Consider the following 19,750-nt stretch of genomic DNA (forward strand, 5'->3'; position numbering starts at 1 on the left):
CTCCAAGAGTGACCAAGCGGTCACATGCAAAGAAGAAAATGGAAGTAACACCGACAAAAGTCTTTGAAAGAAAAAGGAAGACTAAGACAAATGAACCGGACTCTGAAGAGACCGAGTCTGATGAAAAGCTAAAGAAGGCCAGACAGACAAAGAAAATGAGGAAGAATGAATCGGCAGCATCCGCACCGGTAAATATTGATATCTCCTCATACAAACCTTTGACACATTTTCAAAGGAAAGTTAAGAATATTAGGAGAAAATTACTTCATGATTTAGTAGATTATTATGATGATTTTAGTGATGAGGAGAAGGAACAAATATTACAGGAAATCATTATTTATTTGTGTAAAAATGACTGGTCGCCATCAGAGATTAAATCTCAGACACTGAATTCTTTATTTAAAGTATTAGATAAGAAATGGCGCATTGCCATTGAAAAAGACAGGAGATTAGGGAGAAAGTCTTTGCATAGTACTTTCCTGACCTCTCAAATTCAGAATTATTTGATGTTTTGGATCAAAATAAAGGACTCTTCTTCACAAAGAGAAGAAGACTCTGGCTATTGGAGGGAAGAGTTGATGATGTTGAAAAAGACACTCATCAGTATATGAATTATGCTATTCAAGCTCACAAAGCACGAATGGTCAATCGACAAGCAAAAAAAGAACCGGTCATATCAAAACCGGATGAAGTTTTTGATGAAGAAGGAAACCCGGTTGAAGAACCAATCGACACTATTGATGTCGATGCCCTGGATGTAGAAGATGTCACTCAAGACATACCTTTTGAGGGAACAGAACAGGGGCAATAAGCCGAACAGGGCAGTGAGAAAGCCAAGGACACACAGGAAGCGGCTAAGGAACAGGAAGAGAAGAAGAAGAGGGATGAAGATGAGAAAAAGAGAAAAGAGGAAGAGAAGAGAAAAGAGAAAGAAGAGGAGAAATGAAAAGATGAAGAGAATAAGAAGCAAGAAGATGATAGGAAGAAGAAAGAAGAAGAGGAAGAGGAAGAAAAGAAGAAGAAGGAAGAGGAAGAAAAGAAGAAGAAGGAAGAGGAAGAGAAAGAAGAGGAGAAGAGGAAGGAAGCATAGAGGAAAAAGAAAGAAGAGGAAGACAAGGAACAAGAATAGAAGAAGGAAATAGAGAAAAAGAAGAAGGAAGAAGCAGACAAGGCAGTAGAAGCAATGAAGAGCACACAGATGGAGACTCCGAAGGCAACCAGGAGTCAAGCTAAACGGGCTGATATCTCTAGTCCTATCGATCTCCAGTCTGCAAGTGAGTCGGAGCTTATGTAGAGCATCAAGGTTGCTCAAGAGAACCTTGAGATCATTCGCAGGAAAAAGAAGCAGGACATAACTTAGGCGGCTATAGACACCCTTACTGGTTTGACCCCCGGTACCAATCTTCCTAACACTAAATCATCACTAGCACAACTCAAACTACTATGTATTGTAGTGGATGATCAAGTGCAGAGCCTGGAAGAAGCAGCTGAGGCAAATGTCAAGAAAGAGCATCAAAAGGCTCTTAACATTGCTTTGGTGAAAAAGTTGAATGAGCTCCGGTCTGAACTTCTGAAAGACCAAAAGGATATAAGGGACGCTTTGGATGAGGGAAACTTGCTACTAAGAAAAATCTATCAACCCCATCTATTTTGCGATGATGTGCTAAATTAGAAGCAAAAGCTTCAAACAGACTTACAGTCCTACTTGAGAACATTTAAGCCACCCTATGATTCCTTTGCAACTTATGGGCAAACCGTTCACCAGTTCTAGATCCAGTCAGCCAAAATGGAGCAAGAGATCAGTACACGATCTAGAGATTTGGAGGAGCTACAACTGGTTTTACTTCCACGTCTGCAAATTCTTCAGAAGTGTTATTTGAACCTAGATGCCTTGACAATTATGCAGGAGTTGAGCATAGTTGATGCCATGGAGGAATAGGTATGCCAGATGCAAACAAAGAAAGAAGTGGCCACCTCCCTACTTGAGTCCTGGTCTTTATCCATGAAACAATTTGTGCAGGACTATAAATCAGTTTTTGACAAATATTATTCATTATTGTCATAAACTTTTATTATTTCAATATCAAATGGAAACAGGGTTGTTCAGTGGTACTTTGTCATTGTTGGCAAAGGGGGAGAAGTACTCTATCTATTTTGGAGACAAATAGGGAGAAGTATCTGGTTTTAAAATTTTGATATATGTTTTGATATATGCTATATGCTCTGATATCTCAATGTTTATGCTCTGTATGCAAAATTGCTATACACTGTATTGATTAAGGGATAGTGTATATGCTTAGGGGGAGCAATTTTGTTAATGGCATGTTTTTGTTGTAAAACACTTAGATGTCAAAATTTTATTTTCCTAAGTGTTGCCATCAATGCCAAAGGGGGAGATTGTTGGCATTTTTGATGTTTATGTTGTGATTGTCATTGATGGACACACACTTGTATTGAGATCCTCTTTATATGTATGAGATAGAGCTCAACTGGTATTTGTTCCAACCGGTATGTTGTATTCTAGTCTCTAGACTATTGGTGATTTTGTAGAATGTGTTTCCTAGTCTGAAGCGGCACGTCGACCCCAAGCGGTTCGTAGATCTCAAGTGGTACGAGGGAGCAAAGTGACATAACACATTCTTACCAGTCTTCATTATTGTCAAATCGGCAACCGGTATTTTGTATGAACCAGTAATACTCTGTGATGAGTTACCAATCCACCGATTGATTGATGGTGCCGACACACTGATGGTGCTTTTTGTGTCATGTTACTGAGTATGTCTAGATTCATTGAACCTAGGAAATTGTAATGTAATCCTATTGGACCGACATGAAATCAGTTTCCTTTCAAAGGACGTCATGTCTAGGGTTTTAGGTTGTTGTTGCTAAAAGGGTTTATGTTGTGACTAGGGTTTAAGGTGGTTGTTGTAAGAGCGATCATATCTGAGAAGATCATTTTGTAACTGAGAGAGAGATAGAGAAGACTGAAGTAATGCTGGAATGCATTAGCAATGAGCTATACTGGATCTAACCAAGCAATTTGTGCTATTAGATAGATCAAACACTTGTTGATTACTCACATCTTTGACAAGTCTGTAGCCCTTAACCGGGTTGGCCCAAAAGCCTATTGTAAAATCCTCTAACAAGGTGGTTCACTTCTGTGAATCTAAAATTCTCTAACAAGGTAGTCTTTAATCGGACTTATCTCCTAACAGAGATTGAGATTCCTAACAAGATCTATTCTGGTGAAGAACATTGTAAGACCTTAACTAGTCTGGTTTCTATTCTACAGATAGTGACTTGTGAGTTCCATCTCACCATGGTTTTTCAAATTTGGGTTTCCACATCAAATATCTTGTGTTATGATTGTATTGCTTTTGTGGGTGAATGCTTTATTTGCATTTTGGTTTGCATGTGTGATAACTGGTCTGTCTGTTAGACTGTTTTACCGGTTTATCTTGAGACTGTTTAAGTGTTGAAGTACATAGATTTTTGGCATACTAATTCACCCCTCCCTCTTAGTATTCATCAAAATGATGTCTACGCATGTATCTCTGCTTATATTTGCATATACCTTATTACATTCCCTTTCACACCTTCTCCATAATCTCACAAATGAGATCTTACGTATATACCAAAACCTAAGACCAAATGTTTAGGTCGGCTCACTAAGAATATTACAATTAAATCAATTACAAATTAATCAATATGCGATGCATCGTGTCAGCTCAATGCATTTACCATAACAACAAATCATCTTCATAACATATCGTGCTGATCTGGATTATATAACGCTTGTCGGTCCATAACCTAGACCTATTTTCCGATAACAACAAATATGCAAACTTGATTAGACCAATAACCAAATAACCAAGACCAAGTGTCCAAACAATGTCTTTGACATAATCAAGTAATCTCTTGATGATAACAGATCATCCTCAGTGCTGGTGAACAATATAACTTGTCGGTGAACCAGATACTGGTGACTGTGGATAAGTCACTAAACACGTCAGTGAACATAACCAAAGATCTTTAGTGCTGATAAGTGTTCACAAGTGTTGACATCAATGAAAAAACCAATGCAGCACATCTATAATACCAACAATCTCCCTCTTTGGCATTGATGGCAACACAAGATGGAAAAACCATCTAAGTGCCAAAGCAAAAATGCCAAAAATGAAAAAACCAACAATCTACCAAAGAGATGAATTACTAGAAATCATAATACATAATGTTTCTCCCCCTAAGAATAATCTCTCCCCAAAAGATAATGTGTTTTTCCATAGATATCTCTCCCCCTTTGACATCAAATTCCAAAGCAATACAAAACCAAATACAATTAATTCATAGCACTTTTTAGAAATACCAATTGTTATAACCAGATTTATCCAATCTACTCCCCATGAGAAGTAGCTCTCCTTCATCAAAGCCGAAAAAAGATCTCTGTTAATTTTGTTGGTCTGATGTCATGCTCCAACTGTATAAGTTTCTACCAGTGAGGGTATAACTCCAAGCTTCTCTCTTAGATATTCAAAAGTTTCCTTAGGCAAAGGCTTAGTAAAGATATCTGCAATCTATTCTTTAGTATTCACATAAATCAATTTCACTTCTTTTGCTTCAATATTCTCTTTCAGAAAATTGAATTTGATAGAAACATGTTTAGTTTTAGAGTGAAATACTGAATTCTTTGATATATCAATTGCTGCCATATTATCACAGTAAATAATTATAGGTTCTTTGCATTTTACCTTTATGTCCTTCAACATTTTGTTAATCCATAATACTTGTGTACAATTAGTTGCTGCTGCAACATATTCTGATTTTGTTGTTGATAGTGATGTACAACTTTGTTTCTTTCTCAACCATGAAATTAATTTGCTACCAATAAATAATGCTCCACCGGTGGTGCTTTTTCTGTCATCTACATCTCCTGCCCAATTTGCATCTGTGTATGCACATAAATCAAAATTTTCATCTTTAGGATACCATAAACCAAGATTTGTTGTGCCTTGTAGGTACCGGAAAATCCTTTTTACTGCTGATTCATGATTTTCCTTAAGATTACTCTGAAATCTTGAAACAATACATAATGCATTCATAATATCAGGTCTTGTTTGTGTCAAACACAGTAAACCTCCAATCATAGATTTATATCTTATCGGATTAACAGGTGTTGATTCATCCTTCAATGATAGTTTATCAGTTGTAGTCATAAGAGTACTTACCGGTTTAGAGTTTTCCATACCAAATTTCTTTAGTAGTTCTTTCAAGTACTTTGATTGATTTATGAATATACCTTTATCAGTCTATGAAATTTGCAATCCTAAAATGAATTTTATCTCCCCAATCATAGACATTTCAAATTCTTCCTGCATCTTGTTAGAAAAGTCTTTACACAATCCTTCTTCTCCTCCAAAAATGATATCATCAACAAAAACTTCAATAACCAAGATGCCATCATTAGTCACTTTGTAATATAAGTTGTTGTCAACATTACCTTTAGTGTAACCACGCTTCAAAAGATATTTGTCCAATTTAGCATACCAAGCTCTAGGAGCTTGCTTCAATCCATATAAAGCTTTCCTTAACCTACAAACCACATCTTTGTTATCTGTCAAACAAAATCCATCAGGTTGTTCAATGTAGACTTCCTCTTCAATATCACCATTCAGAAATGCACATTTAACATCCATTTGATAGACTTTATAGTTCTTGTGTGCTGCAAAAGCTAAGAATAATCTAACTACCTTAATTCTAGCTACCAGTGCAAAGGCTTCATTGCAATCAATTCCTTCTTTCTCTGAATATCCCTTACACACTAATCTTGCTTTGTTTCTGATTACCTTACCATCTTCATTAAGTTTATTTTTGAATACCCATTTAGTTCCAATTACATTTTTGTTTTTAGGTCGGGGAACCAATGTCCATGTGTTATTCTTTTCAATTTGTTCTAATTCATCTTCCATAGCCTTAATCCAATGTTTATCTTCACATGCCTCATTAATAGTTGCTAGTTCAATTTGAGAAATTAGACATACCTTTTCATTTTCCAGTCTTTGTCTTGTCATAACACCTTGATACTTATTCCCAATTATCTGACTTTCAGAATGATTCAATCTTACATACCTGGGTGTATTCACTTGCTGCTGTTCTTCAGTCACTATGGAATTCTCAGATGATGCCGGTGTGACTGGATCAACATTCTATACTAGTGTACTCATTGTAGGTTCATTTGTGATTATCTCAACTGTCGGTTCAGAGTCCATAGACCTTGAATTACCTATAAAGTGTTCATCAATCTTCACATTTGCACTCTCAATGATTTTCTGCAATCTCTTGTTAAAACATCTATATGCCTTGCTCTTAGATGAATAACCAATAAATATTCCTTCATCACTCCTAGGATCAAATTTGCCAATATAATCATCTCTCCTAATATAACATTCGCTTCCAAATATTCGGAAATATTTAAGAGTAGGAGTATTACCAAACCATAATTCATGAGGGGTCTTATCAGTTTCACCTTTGATGTGAACTCTGTTGAATGTATAAATAGTTGTATTGACTGCTTCTCTCTAATATACATGAGATAGGTTTTGCTTTTGATATCATGCATCTAGCTGCGCCCAAAATGGTTTTGTTCTTCCTTTCCACTACTCCATTTTGTTTGGGTGTCTGAGGTGCTAATAATTGTCTTTTGATTCCATTCACTTCACAGAATGTATTAAATTCCTTAGATGTGAATTCACCTCCTTGATTTGATCTCAAACATTTGATTTTCTTACTGGTTTCATTCTCTATCATTACCTTGAATAGTTTGAATTTCCCAAAAGCTTCTGATTTCTCCCTGAGAAAAGTAACCCAACACATTCTAGAATAATCATCTATGATTAGCATGAAATATCTATCTCCTTGTAAACTTCTAGTTCTTGCTGGACCACATAAATCAGTATGAATTAAGTCAAGAAAATTATTGGATTTTTCTTGATTACTCTTAAAAGTTTCTCTAACTTGCTTTCCAAATTGACATTCCATACATACCGGATTGTGAGGTTTAACAATCTTAGGTAAATCCCTTACTGCCTTAGTAGTACTGATCTTCACAATGCAATCAGAATTTACATGACAAAGTCTTTTATGCCATTACCAACTTTCATCAATATGTACAATCAAGCATGTCTTCTCATTATTATTCAAATGAAAGATATTACCTCTAGTCTGATTATCGATTGCAATTTCCAAACCAGTTCTATTCATGATTTTGCATTTACCGTTCTTGAATTGTAGCTGAAATCCTTTTTCAACTAATTGACCAACACTCAGAAGATTATGCTTAAAACCTTCAACATAATAAACGTTGTTAGTATTGTGCTTACCATCAAAAGATATAGTTCCTTTTCCTCTGATCAAACAAGCTTTATCATCCCCAAATCTTACTAGACCTCCATTGTATTCTTGAAAGGTTAAGAATTTACTTTTATCACCAGTCATATGATGTGAACATTCGGAATCAATGATCCATTCATCCTTTTCTTTAATTTTAACTATCAGGGCCTTCTCTATCGGTTGAACAATAGGTGCTGGTTGATCTTTTGTTATTGCAACAAAATCCCATCCATTGTCTACCGGTTCATCATCAGAATCATCAGTAACTCTTTCATTAGCATAGTAACATGATTTGTCTCTATTCTTCTTAAATCTGTATCTTTGATATTTAGGGTTAGGCTTATATATTCTTTTAGCTTCTTCTTTCAATCGTGTATGTCTATTAGGACACCTAGATGCCATATGACCAATTTTATTGCATTTAAAACATTTAAATGGTGCTTTACCTTCATACTTACTTCCGACTGGACCTTTAGGCATTTTCCTTGCAAATAGTGCTTCAAGCTCTTCTAGTTCTTGATTCTCTCTTCTGATTTCTTCAAGTTCTCTATCATAGAGTGCTTTCCAATTATATTTTTCAGATGATGATGATGATGTCACAGATGATGAAGCTTTGAAAGCCAAATCTGTCTTAATTGTATCAATAGGACCAAATTCCTCAAGTTCAAAAGCTGAAAGTTTTCCAACCAAAGTATCTCTAGATACTGATGTATTAAGCATTGTTCTTAATTCATTAATAGCAGTTACTTTCATTTTGTATGCTGTTGGCAATGCTCTTAAAACTTTAGAAACAATTTCATCTTCACTTAAGGATCCTCCACAACATTGCATACCCAAACCAATTTCACTAACACTTTCCATAAAAGCAGAAATCCTTTCATCTTCTTCCATTTTCAGATTTTCATACCTGACCCGGAAGCATTCCAGTTTTGCAATTTTGATAGTGGTGTCACCTTCATTCAATGTCTCCAATTTATCCCAAATATCTTTAGCAGTAGATCGGTCTGATAATCCCATGATTTGTTGAGCTGTCAATGCGCTCAAAAGTGCTTCTCTTGATTTGCAATCATTCTCATGATCTTTAGCCAAGGTTGATAGATTAGATTGACTCTGTGTAGGACCAACATACCCATTCTTTGTAACATCCCATATGTATTTTCCAATGCAATTCAGATGTGTCTCCATTCTGATCTTCCATATACCATAGTTAGTTCCATCAAGTTTTGGACTGTCCTTCCTGAAATAGTTAGTTGCCATAAAATCTCTTCAAGTTGTTAAACTTTTGCAAAAAGAGGACTTATCTTTGATACCAATTGTTAGGACCTAGAGGCAACTAAGAGGGGGGGATGAATCAGTTGTCTATTAATTTCAACCCAAATATAACTTAACCAAACTTAATGCATAATATCGGTAAACCAAACCTAATGCTGGTAGATAGTTTAATAGTTAATAACAGTACCGGTAAAGCTAAATGCATGAAACAGAAAGACAAATAACATCCACAACACATAACACAGATATTTGTACATGGAAACCCTGTAAGGGGAAAAACCATGGTGGGAAACCTTACGCATAATTAGATGATACTACTGCAGATAGTATGTATGTACAAATGGGGTCTACACATGCAGAGAGGCCAACTGCGTAGAGCTCACTGCTCAATCACAATATGGGAGTCACATTGACTACAATTGGATGGTTAAATCCAATGATAATGTACTGCTCAAAATGGCATCTTCATATGCTGGATTCAGTACCGGTTAAGCTTAGATTGTCTTCTTCATACATTCCTTGAATCTTCAAATGATGTCTACGTGTATAGCTTTGCTTATATTCACATATACCTTGTTACATTCCCTTTCACACCTTCTCCATAATCTCACAAATGAGATCTTACATATATACCAAAACCTAAGACCAAATGTGTAGGTCAGCTCACTAAGAATATTAGAATTAAATCAATTACAAATTAATCAATATGCTATGCATCATGTTAGCTCAATGTATTTACAATAATAACAAATCATCTTCATAATGTGCCATGCTGATCTGGAATAGATAACTCTTGCCGGTCCATAACCTAGACCTATTTGCCGGTAACAAAAAATATGCAAACTTGATTAGACCAATAACCAAATCACCAAGACCAAGTGTGCAAACAATTTCTTCGACATAATCAAGTAATCTCGAGATGATAACAAATCATCCTCAGTGCCGGTGAACAATATAACCTACCGGTGAACTAGATATCGGTGACTGTGCATAAGTCACTGAACATGCCAGTAAAAATAACCAAAGATCTTTAGTGCTAATAAGTGTTCACAAGTGTTGATATCAATGAAAAAACCAATGCAACACATCCATAATACCAACAATCTACAACTTGAAATTGACAAAGATAACCAAGCAAGAAATTGTATGCAAGGAAATCCACAACATGAATTAAACATAAGCAACAATTAGGTCATGATGTATGTCCCACCCACAAAAATATCAACATATTCCTAGGTTGATGTCTTAAGTAATAAAGATAGATAAAGAGACACTCCTATATTTAAAAAAAAAATGTACATAATTCTAAGCCAAAGAATCATAATTATTATGAGCAAGGAAAATATAGCTATAAAAGAAATATCCTACAACCTATGTAAAGGGGTCCTTTTCAGGGATGAATAGAGGAAGAGATCTTTACCCAAATATGTATACCTCCAAAAAGTAGAGATATTTAATAAATAAGGATGTCATATTTGAAAGAGTAAGGAGACCAAGAATGCACACCTTCCCATCGCTAGGAAAAAGTGGATTCTTATTGAAGGATTGCACACATCCACTAAGGATAGATTATTCACAAAAATATGTACCACTTCAAAATAAGAAATAGGTCCAACCAAGGGACATGTATGCAATCACATGGAGGACCACTCTATGCATAAAAGGAACTCAAGTTATGAAAGATGCAGATCAAAAAAGGAAAAGGAAATCTATAAAAAAAGAGAGATCGAATTGAAATATTATTCTTGCCCTCGAAGAAAGGAGACAAGGAATAAAACTATTATGTTACTAGGCATGTATGATTGCACATTAAGTTGTAACACCATGAATGACAAATAGACCCCAAAAGGTAAGCTACTAAGATCACATAGTGAGGAGCAACATAATAAGGCAAAGGGAATGCTAGTGCACTACCTTCAAAATTGGACTGGGAAAAAGCATGAGATCTGGTGTGAGATGAATATAAGCCCTACCATATAAATATTGAACAAATTATTCAAAAGCTTTATAATCACCAATAGAATGAGAATAACTATGATGAACAAGGAAATACATACTATCATCTTTATTATTATAATTATTCATATATCTCACAAAAAGAAAAGTGGCGTTTTTATCATATTTTAGTCTACAAAAGATTCTTATGGCTAGTTTTTCTTGATTGTCATCATGGATAGGTTTTTCCTATTGAGGTATAGGGAAAGGAAAGGTAAAAGAGGGAAACAAATTTCTTTTTGTGGTAAAAGGATTGATAAGGGGGGAGGGAGAAATCCTACACCTTCTCTACTGCATTGTGAGGGAGGATCTATAGGGATTTTAATTCCTTATTTCATTTTTCCAAGTCCTTGTCTACCATAGTCTTGTTTTGAAATAATAATGTAGCCAACCTCATAAGATATTTTTAATTGTGAAGGAGGACTCTCATTATGTATTTATTTGAAATTTTTTGTGCAAGGACATGTTGAAGGATCAAAGGGATGAATAGATGAGGAAGGAATATCTTTTGTAGGAAGATTCTCCTTTTTGTCATTAGTCATGTCCACTTTATTAGGTTAGGATGAAGGATCCTTTTCATCTAAGGTCTCATCTTTTCTCAATATTATATTAGGAGATAAGTCATGGATAAAATGCATAACATCATCTTGCCTTAAAATATGTTGATAATTAAGATAAGCTCTAGGAGAATAAGGGGGATATTGAGTGATTGATGTACCAAAATGTTTACCTTGCCCCCCTTGATCTAAAGTATCTTTATGAGAAGAGGATAGTTCAATGTTACTCTTAAATGTTGCTTCCCCCTTGAAGAGATCATTGATAGAAGTATCAAATCTTTCCTCATTAACAAAATATACCCTAGGAGAGGTACAAGTGTTGTTCCTTTCAATATCATCTCTACCATTATCAAGAGTTGTCCATCAAATATTATATGAGATCTACATAACCCATGACTATTTTGGCTTAACTTGAATTATGGGATGACATACCAAGTGGGGATGAAAAATATGGGTATTCTATTGAACTTAATGACGTGGCTTACTTTGGAGAGAATGACAAACCTTTCAATCACAAAGATATTACAATCAAAATAGGATCCTCAAGTAAAAACCACATTGTGGTACTTGTGGAAGCCAAAAGAGTAAAAATAAAGGATGTATCCAACAATCAAACGCTCTCTGAGGTGCCCGAGGATGGAAGGTTTTACATTCTCCCCTTCAGCACTAATCAGGAGCGATCATCTATTCTTATTGAAGAAAGAAAGGAAGCCAAACTAGGGGCATCGAAAAATCCACACATACTACATCTAGTAGAATCACTGACTCCAATAAAAGATCCTGATTTTATAGAGTTCTTTTGCAAGTGACGAATCAATTTTGCATGGTCCTATGCAGATATGCCATGACTAGATCTAGAACTAGTAATGCATCATTTGACAGTAGAAGAAGGAGCAAAACCAGTAAAAAAAAATCTCAGGAAGATGCACCCTCAAATCACAGTATTAGTCAAAGCATAACTCAAGAAAGTTGTTAGACATAGGTTTCATAAGACCAATTGACTATGCTGAATGGATCTCCAACCTTGTACTAGTAGCAAAACCAATTGGGGGCATCCATATCTATACAAATTTTAGAGATGTAAATAGGGCATGTCCTAAGGATGACTTCCCTCTTCCAAACATTTAAATTATTGTGGACCTCATAGCAGGACATGCAATGCTCTCACTCATGGATGGTTTTTCAAGGTACAACCAGATAAAGATTCCTTTAGAGGATCAACACAAAATAGCTTTTACAAGCCCATAGGGTACATGCAATTGGAATGTAATGCCATTTGATCTTAAGAATGTTGATGCCATGTATTAGAGGATGATGACTACTATCTTCCATGATATGATGCATACACTAATGGAAGACTATGTGGGTGATTTACTAGCTAAATAATTAACAAGAGAGGGACACCTCATCGTGCTAGATAAAATATTTAATAGAGTAGAGCAATATAATGTATTTCTAAATCCAAAGAAGTGTATCTTCGGGGTAACCTCTGGGAAGCTCCTAGGATACATTGTCTCAAATAAAGGAATTGATGTTGATTCGACCAAGGTAAAAGTAATAATGGAGATGCCACCTCCTAAGAACATCAATTAGTTGAGGACATTAAAAGGAAGGCTACAATCAATCCATCACGTCATCGTACAATTGGTTGATAAATGTTATCCCCTCATACATCTACTTCATAAGAATGTCTATTTCAAATGTGAAGAGAATTGCCAACAAGCATTCTAGCAGTTAAAGGACTACCTAATGATGCCACCATTGCTGACACCACCATCTCTAGATAGGCCATTATGGTTATACATATCAGCTATGGCTATGGCCTTAGGAGTCTTACTTGCACAACATAATGCAGAAGGCAAAGAATGTGCAGTATACTATATTTCTAGGACACTAGTTGGGTATGAACTCAATTATATACCTATTGAACGAGCCTGTCTAGCAGTGATTTTAGTAGCAACTAAACTAAGGCACTACATGCTAACACACAAGATACAAATAATTTCCAAGATAGATCCACTCAAGTACCTACTCAGTAAAGAAGCACTAAAAGGATGCTTGGCAAAGCGGGTTATGCTCCTTTGCGAGTTCGACATAGAGTATGTGGACCGAAGAGAAATGAAAGGGCAAGTAATTCTAGATCAGTTGGTTGAAGAACCACTCATAGAAGGCAATCCTCTTATCTCAAATTTTCTAGAGGAGGAAATCTTCACAGTCATACCAACAAAACAATGGAAGTTATATTTTGATGGGTTCTATACAAGACATGGTTCAAGAGCTGGCATTCTTTTTATCACACCTCAAGGTGATAGCATTCCAAAATCATATAGGCTCACATTACCATGCACAAAAAACATAGCATAGTATGAATCCTTGATCATAGGACTAAGAATGGTCGTACAATGGAACTTAAAGGAGCTACAGGTCTATGACGATTCACAACTAGTAATTTGATAGTTCAATAATGAATACCAAACTAAAGATGATAAGATCATGCCTTATAAGAAAATGGTTGATAGCTTCAAAGAATTATTCATAAATATAAATTTTGAGTAGATTCCTCAACATCAAAACTGAGCTGCAAATGCAATGGCTACCATAGCCTCTCTCCTTGATCTTCCACATAATTCAACACGCTACGAGTTTTAGTTGAATAGCTTTGGATCCCCACTTATTATATCCTAGAATTAGAGATGGTATGTCAACTCATCGGTCCCGATTCCACATGGTATGGTGAGTTTTACACTTACCTACATGATCAAATTCTTCCACCTAACCAATAAAAAAACCAACACAAACCTTCATATGCCAATCTTTTCAATACACCATCATTGCTGAAAACCTATATCAATGAAGTCTCGATGGTAGTCTCCTTTGATGTTTAGAGGAAGGTGAGGTGACCATGACTTTAGAAGAATTACATGAAGGTATCTGTGGCACTCAGTCATGTGGCCCTTCATTGGTTAAAAAGATCATGTGGGTAGGATACTATTGGCCCTCCATGAAAAAGATTCCTACTATTTTGTCAAAAAGTGCAAAAAGTGCCAAGTTCACGGAGATCTGATATATGCACCAGTGCAAGAACTACAACCCATCGCAACACGATGGCCCTTTTGTCAGTGGGGACTAGACCTTGTGGGTAAAATCCATCCATCTTCCTCCAATGGTCATAACTTCATCATTTTTTCCACAGAATAGGGAAATTTATTTATCAAAATTTATCTCCTAGGCTCTCTTATCATAGCCATGGGGTCTATTTTGTCCAACAAGGTCAAATCTAAAACTCCACCCCCAAAATGCAAATCCATAGAAACCCATCTTGAAACTAATTTTTATAACACCAGATTTGCAATAAATGGCCACAAATTTGCAACCCACAACCTGCAACAAACCCTCATATCTTTCATTTTCTTTCATTCTAACATGCATTCATGGATTCAGCACCTAGGGTTATAACACCATAAAACCATATAGCTTAGACACTACTTGTAAGGAAACTTGCAGCCAACTTTATGACAATTTCCACATAACCAATTATAGATTTTAATCAAATCAACACATAGAATCAACCTACAAAGAATAGACAACATACCCATGAAAATGCGACACAAGATATATCCTAGGAAAATCCTCCTGAGGGAAAACACCCAGCCTCCAAAAGCATCATCCACCATGTATTATCAACAATGTATCCATTATAATAAAACTATGGAAAGCCTTCAAAAACCCATCCATAACCAAACACTCCATGTGACCAAGCATGAATCCACACATCCCATGTCATGCTTCCTCCTTCACAAATGATAACTTAGCTAATTGTCCAACACAAATAACTACCCTTGTGGTGCTTTTATAAAAACAAGCTCCCACAAAACCACCAAGTGGTATTACATCAAAACCATGTGCCCAAAACCATATGAAAATAAAATATAATATTTTTCCTACCTACCCTTGACCCACATTTAGTATTGGCTACTTCATCACAATTACATTCCATGTTTGGCTCATACAATAATAAAATAATATAACAATGAAACATTATTATGCAAGGTTTACAACACCATTTTCTCAACACATCCACATGTCAATATCATCATATCAACATCATACATATAGAAATAATCACCATCATCACATACATCAAATATAACTTGCATCCACATGTTAGTATCATCATATCAAATCATGTCATCACATAAATGCATATCATATCATCATCACCAAAACTAAGATCTCATCATATATCTCACCAAAATAAAGTACCCATGTATTAGAATACAATGATGTCAAAAAATTGGCTACCAAAAGCCATCCAAGTATCAGTAAAGTAACAAATGCCACAATACAAAGGACACCTCAAATACCACTTGCACCAAATGTTGTGGCACTACTCCCACCACCACCCTCACCATCCCACTGAGGAGGACCCATCACACCCTCGCTACTCTGACCCCTCTGAGATTTATCTGATCTTGCCTGCCGCATTTGGGAATACCTCATCACTTGCTGACTATTGGGCACTACCTACTCATAAAGTGTTGGAATCCAATAAAAATGGGAGGGGGGGGTGTGAATCAGTGTTATACTAGAAAGTTTAATTTTAGCCTTATTAAAACATGCATAGACCAAATGGTATACTAGTACATATAGAATTGAAAGAAGTAAAGCAACCAATAAGCCAATCACATAAATGAGAACCATAATACACAAAATTATATGTGGAAAACCTCAAAGAGGAAAAACCATGGTGGGATTTGTGACCCACAATATCAATCCATTGGCCATATGAAGAGATATTACAAAATATAAGGGGCCTGCACTTGCAGGAAGGCTTATAGCCTAGATAATACTGATCAATCACAAAAGGATCCTCATTGACTACATATAAATCCAGACTACAATCTGAAGAAGTGTTGAACTACAAAAGATGGCATCTACTATGCCAAAATATAGTTCCGTTAAGCTCTATATGTTCCGGTCTGAAACCCTGAACCCTTTGCCGGAATAACCCTTACATAAATATCCTTACATACATAATCTCTCTGATATATTTTGCATCATATCACATTCACACTTCCATCACCATATTTATATCAAAATGATTTAATCCAACTGACCTATATACCCTATACAACTTATCATGCCTTATGTTGGCTTACAAAGATTATTGCAATATCAAATTACATGTCAGCTAGATAACATAAATACATGAATATCAAAATAAATTTTTGATGCCGGACCCAAGAGATGTCAGCCTCCAATACTGATAACCATATTCTAGACCATGTCGGCCTGCATTGTCGATAACCAAAGAAATCCTTCTATCCTATCGGTGTCGGTGAAGTGCCTGTCGGTGAAGTGTCTGCCAGTTAAGTTCCTATCGATACACCACTGAACCAAAAAATGAAGCTGGAACAAGATACCATGTTGCCATCAATGACAACATAGTGAAACCAACCAATTGAGTGTCAATTACCAACAATCTACCCCTTTGGCATTGATGGAAACACTCATGTGAAAAATGCTCAAGGTTTCATTTGCCAGTTTCATCTTGCCTACTCCCCTTGACCTGAATATTCATCAATGCAAAATAATCCATACTCCATGTCTCCCCCTAATGTATACAACTCCTCTTTTATTTTTCACATCTATATCACTCCCCCTTTGAAATCAATGCCATCAAAAATTCAAAAAAAGAATGTCAAAGATCCAAAATTGTACAATGAATATCCCAAAAATATCTTACCAGAGCTTAACAAATTTGAAAATTCTCAGATATGCCTTCTCCAATAGATCAAGATAAGTATCCCAACCAGTTTTGAAAGTGTCAGAAATAGATACAAGTCCATTCCATATATGTGGAAAGGACTCTTTCTCATTTAACTCTATCATTGTGGGCTTCCCAACCATATCCATACATTCCTTCTTATGTACACTAAGTGAATCCAACCGGGGACTCACCAAGCCTCTAATACTTTTGGCTCTTCTTATGATCTTGTCTTTTTCTTTCTCCAGAACAAAAATTTGGGCTTTGAAAACCAAAATTTCACCATCAATGGATGTAGCCAATGAATTTAATCCATCAAAATAATTAGCTATACCTGCAACTTTCTCCTAGAATTCCTTAATCTTTTTATCCACATTAACTGTAAGTATATTTGTGTTACAACATACTCTGTATATATTTGTACACTTCTTCAAACAATTATCTATCAGTTTCAGCTTCCCATCAATCTTCTTCCTCTCAGACTTTATTACTTGATCCAATGTAGCTCTTTTAGCTTGTGTGAACCTCTCCAGTGCTTGCCAGTTTGAAATCTACTGCAAGGATTGAAAATCCTTTGAAATATGTTCAGTAATTGTCTTAAGCTTTTTGGATGGGCTTGCTTCATTGTCAAACTTGCAATCTGGGACTAGTCTATGTAAAACAGTGATAGACTGATCAATAATCCCTTTATCCATAGACCCCTCCTTCATTAATTTTTGTGCAACCATCATCATGAGTTTAGTAGGACTCATCATAGTTATGTTTTTATTTACAACCTGTGAGGTGTCAATTGACAACAATGATGGACCAACTACTGGTTCCCTACCGGATTCTCCTTCCTTCTCCTCTGATGATTTATCCTTAATAGCCTCCTCACTTGCACTGGTGGCTTTGCCACTTGGTGCAGTCTCTGTAACTGTCGGTTCCCCTATAGGAACTATAACCTCAACCTATACATTTGTATTTGGAGGACTATTATCCTCAACATTAGTATCCTATACAATATCAATCTTTTCACTCTCTATATTAGTTGATGTCTCAATATTTGTCTGTACACTTGTATCTAGCGGGGGTTTAATTTCCACTATCTTAATGTTCTTCAAAATTGAGGGTGAAGTACCCATAATACCCTTTCCTTTTCCTTCAACCAAGGTGTCTGTAGTGTCTGTCTTTGATTCCGGTGAAGTAAAGAAACCTCTATTCTCCTCAAAGAACTTAGCCCATTCCTTTTAGGTCTCCTTTATTATTTCATTTACCCTTCCTAGCATAAGACTGGTTATTCTATGTTTGTTGCTAAAGACTTTTATATATGCAACCTCAAGTGTCTTATCCATTTCCTCTGGAGTAATAGAAACATAAATAGATAACAATTCTTGAATTTTTATGTGTTCGTCTTCCTGTATTGTTGATATCCTCCTAGCATCTAACATATCATACAGTTCTACCAGTATTTAGTTTTCAATTTCTATCAAGGCTTTCTTATAAATATCCAAATATAACAAAATTGCCTCCGCTATCTCTCTTTGTTCAACATTATCTAAATGATCATAGTAAAACCGTACATTCTTTAACATGCCATCCTTAGTGATTTCATCTACTAATTCTACACAAGTGTTTGGTGGAATGATAGTTACATTACCAGTTTGAATAGCCATGTCAATGCCATTTTTCTTCTTCCTTTTTGCAGTACTGAATGGAGCTGAAGGTGTTACTTTTGGTGCTTTCTTCTATGTTGGTAACTGGAATGTAACCTTCCTAACCAGTTGATTTTTAACTTCTACCTTGGTTTCCTCTATTTTATTCCTTATAACCCTCTTGAATGCCAAGGGTGTATCATCCTCAGATTCAAACTCTGCTATAACAGGCTCGATGTGTACTTCTGGATCCTTCCTCTTCCTGCCGTTCTCAGGGATAACATCAATTAATGCTTTGATGTCTTATGAAACCTTATCAACAAACTTTCTTTCATTTCCTTCATGCTTCTCTCTTTTCTTCCGGTTGAACTCTGTTTCAACCTCTTGTGTCTTTTTCTTTGTAGTACCACAATGCTTCTCTGCGTCATCAACAAGTGCATCAATCAATATTTTTGCATAAGCCTCAAGGATCTGTGCATCAACTTGATAGCCCATTTCCTCAATCCAAATCTTTTGGGGCTTAACCGCTTCCATAAGTGTTTCATCTTTCTTCACCATGAAGCATGTGTCGGTTGAGTATTTTTCAACAATATGCTTAGGAACCCTTTCCCTAGACTTCATAGACTTCTGGAATCCCTTAAAATATCTCCATACTTTATCATCTCTCTGAATGCCTAAAGCAGCAATTGACTGTTTCAATTATCTCCCTACCAGGATATCAAATGCCCATTACCTCTTCCCAAAACTGGGAGTGTCATTTATGAAAAATAACATCAAGCAGACAATTAAATTGCCATACTGGAAAGTCCCTTTCCTTTCACCTTTAATCTTTCCTAGGTTTATCAATAGTTCATCCAACATCCAACTGCATAGATCCAATTTCTCATTTTCTCTCATCATTTTGTAAGCTGTGAAATGCAGGAACTAGAAACAAAATTTAGTTGTTTTGACTGAGTTACCTTATAACCGATGATCATGCTACCGAATTTGATGTCTATGTCGGTAATAGTGCTATTCTCATAGATCTTCTGTTTGATGTCGCGTCGGTGATTTTGTTGACATAATCATTAGAAACCTTCTTGTTTGGATGTTTCCCAACCTATGGTAAACCAGTGATTTCCCTGATGGCTTTCTTGGTA

This window comes from Cryptomeria japonica, chromosome 11, assembly GCF_030272615.1.
Source record: "Cryptomeria japonica chromosome 11, Sugi_1.0, whole genome shotgun sequence".
Lineage (NCBI taxonomy): Eukaryota > Viridiplantae > Streptophyta > Pinopsida > Cupressales > Cupressaceae > Cryptomeria > Cryptomeria japonica.